This window comes from Podarcis liolepis (assembly GCF_965112155.1).
Source record: "Podarcis liolepis genome assembly, chromosome: 17".
In the NCBI taxonomy this organism is placed as follows: Eukaryota; Metazoa; Chordata; class Lepidosauria; order Squamata; family Lacertidae; genus Podarcis; species Podarcis liolepis.
This window is the reverse complement of record NC_139571.1, coordinates 2,159,132-2,162,544: the sequence shown is the minus strand read 5'-3', so window position 1 is coordinate 2,162,544 and position 3,413 is coordinate 2,159,132. Positions and strand designations below refer to the sequence as shown.

The 3,413-nt window shown below is 46.9% G+C and overlaps 2 protein-coding genes across 3 annotated transcripts in view; one reads left to right on the top strand and one right to left on the bottom strand.

The window, feature by feature from the left end:
* LOC310696722 (intercellular adhesion molecule 2-like) overlaps positions 1-3,413 on the bottom strand; it is a 167,864-nt gene that overhangs the window by 7,799 nt on the left and 156,652 nt on the right. The window lies entirely within an intron of this gene.
* Positions 1-3,413, top strand: part of SHFL (shiftless antiviral inhibitor of ribosomal frameshifting) — a 216,422-nt gene that overhangs the window by 63,372 nt on the left and 149,637 nt on the right. The window lies entirely within an intron of this gene.

Here is a 3,413-nt window from a genome sequence, read left to right as displayed (position 1 = left end):
CTTCCCCTCCCAGCTCCTGCCTGCGCAATAGTCCCTTCAAAAGAGGAGGCGTGGCACATCTTATGGGCAAGAGTTTTATTGGCACTTGGGGCATCTTGGCCTGGCTCCATCAAATTTACCCACAACTTGTCTGCAAAGCAGTTCTCCAAAACAGTTGTTTTAGCTTAAGGATAGGAAGCTGTGTGTTTTTTTTTTTTTTTTAAACCCCCAATCCTGGTGCACATAGTTAAGAATGTGTGCTGTGCATCAGGAAGCCCCTAATCCAACAACCCCCAACTCACTAGGAGGCAGAACAGATAGTGTATGATCAGATCTCACTACACTTCATTTATCTTGAAAAATTAAGCTGGGAGGGAATGAATTAGGGGCCTTGGCACTGTCCTCCCACCCCATTCTCTCCCCCACAAGATTTCCTTGATTTTTCTTGCCCCTCTAAAGCTGTCTCCATAACCTGTGGCCCTCCAGATAATGATCAACTCCTGTCATCCTAAATTGGCATCGTCAGGGATGAGGGAAATTGTAGTCCAGAAACACAGGGCCAAAGGGTTCCCCAAGCCTGCCATACTCCACTGTTTATGCCCCACAAGAAATAGGAGGAGACACATATTGCAAGGTTCCTGTGGGGTTGCCTTGTTTTCCCCCTGTGGCAATGCTTTTAATCATAGACAGACAGACAGCAGAGGTGGAATTAGGGAGGCCACTGGTGGAGGAACGCAGGGGCAGGCAGGGGGAGCGCACTGCCCCCGGCCCCATTGGGGAGGGGGTACCATCACTGCTGCCCCCCGGACACGCGCCACGCACACCCAACGCGCCAGGCGCCATGCCCCTGCGTGCGGCGCGCCACACCCCCAGAATGCATGCAGGCCCCACAGGCGACATGCCATGCCCCCGGGACATGCGCCAGCCGTGCCCCTGCCTGCTCTCTGCCCCCGGTGCCGGAGCATTCAGCTTCGCCACTGAGGGAGGCCGACTGGTTCTGTCACACTGTGCAGTGAGCCTAGAGGGGCCACATGGCACCACAACTATGACTTAGTAAATTAGCACCATGAAGAGTGAGAGGCAGGGAGGCACTGAATTTTGGCCTTGCAGCTGAAATTTTAAAGACCAGATTCCACCCCTTCAAGTGCCTACTTGGTATACCCAGGGTAGCTAGGAATTTAGGAACTGATGTTTCTTGTAGTATTGAAAAAGTAGTGGGAGAAAATTAACATGCTAAATTTCTCTGGAACTGGATGCAGTTACAGAAACAGGAGCAGAGCCCAGTAACCCTTGGCTATTGAAGTGAACCATCTAAGAGTACAAAACAGAGAAAGGCAACCTGTGGCCCTCCAGATGTTGTGGGGACTTGAACTCCCATCATCCCTTACCATTGGCTGTGTTGACTGGGCCTGGTGGGAACTGGGAACCCAGCAACATCCAGAGGGCCACAGGCTCCCCTTCTCAAATATTGTATAAAGATGTTTTGCATATTACTAGTCCTATGTCTGTTACAGTTATTAATTCACAACTGCACCTGAGGAGGCTTTAATAAGGCTGAAACAGCCCATTAGCAGATGTGTGTGTCAGTGTTATTCATAATACTCTGCCAATAATACAGTAATTTTAAAGTCTGGAAAATCAAAGGCATATTACTAGCACTGGGAGCTTTCCAGGAGACCCTGTGGTTAACTTTTCAAAACTGCCATCCCTAGAACATTTTAAGTGCCAAAAAGGAGCAAAAAATAGGTTTCTGGTGGAGTTGTAAATCAACCAATGATAGATTCCTCAGCTGTTTCCACTTAGATGAAACCTAATGAGAATGGCTCTACGTTTTATATGACAGTCATATATGCTGCAGGACATTGCTGTTTCTGTTGGGAAATAACCACGGAATACCAACTATTCCTGGAGTCCCACATGTGTGGGAAACTGCAAAAGAAAAATGGCTGACTGCCTGAATTGAAAATGTGTGGGCCTTGGCTCTAGTCAAAAGAGCCCCCCCCCACTGGAATATACCATTTTGGTCTGAATATAAGCCCCCCCCCCACCATATTTCGACCGTGTAAAGTTAAAGTGCAGCTTAAAATTGTGACCTTACAAAAATTGGCTTTTATGATATCGCTACTGAAACAGAACGTTATGGTAAAACAGAACGGGTGTGAGTGCCTGCGGATTTTTAAGGGAGCTGCTTATATTTGGGTATTGCCCTTTTTTCTCTCCTACCCCCCTTTAATTTTAAAGGTGTGGCTTATATTCAGGTGCAACTTATATTTGGGGTAATACGATATTTAGCGTTTGCAAAGCATGGGGAAAAATGGTTCTTAGGCTCCCACTCTCTGAGAAAGGCTCTACCACTCTCAGTCATTGGACCACAACCTTAAGCAAGTTTAAATGCTTTACTTAGTAATCAGAGGTCTCACTTGTGCTTTGTTAAATGCTACAGCAGAAACAACACAGGTAATGTAGTGTTGGTTGCAAAATAGCCAAGTGTTCAAGGGTGACAAAGGAGTCATAATGTTAAGAAAAGGACCAAAACTCAGCAGTGGAACACACTCCTTATATGAGGGAAGCAGAAACATCAGCACATCAGGTGCTGTTGGAGTCCAGCTCCCATCAGGATCAAGGTGCATGGGAGGAGAGCTTAACAGGTTCTGCACCAATGGGTCCTGCTAAAAATCCCTGCCACCTTCCCCAAAGCCCTTGGAGGGAAGCTTCCTTTGGCGCCTCCTCGGGCAACAGCAGCTTCTGTGAGTGGGGATTTTCAGTTTCCAGTATAGAAACACAAAACACATACCATAATAACAAAGAAAAACAATAACACCCCCCTACACCCACACACCACTTAAACGTCAAAATTTCAAGTTGAGTTCTGAAATGGGAGTCCCAGATGGGCTCTGAAGGGCCAAAGGTTCACTACATTTGCTTTTAAAACAACCTTTCCATTACTTGCTGCAGCTCCATCCAGCGACGACTTGTATGTTCTCATACCAGAAACAGAACTAGGTATCTCCTCAGACACCATGCTTTTCATTGGAGTCAGAGGGACATATGAAGCTGCCTTATGCTGAGTCAGGCAGACGACTGGTCCACCTAGCTCAGTGTTGGCAGTGATCACTCCCAGCCCTACCTGGAGAAGCCAGGGATTGGTCTTGTATGCAAAATGCAAATGCTCTGCCGCTGAGTTGACTTAACACCTTTCTTGATTCCAAGGCACTGGGCAATACATGCATATGTGTGAAGCAATCCTCACCATCTCTGCTATGCTTGTGTTCGCTTCCTTGTTTTTTACCTGCAGCAGATCCTGACTTGTGTCCTTGGTCCCACTCCTGATTCTGATTTTAGGACAAAGGAATAAATAAGGTACAGTATAGCAAACATCTCACAGCATCCCCAAAGTTCTAGCATGGATGCTTTTCTATTATGAGATAATAGCC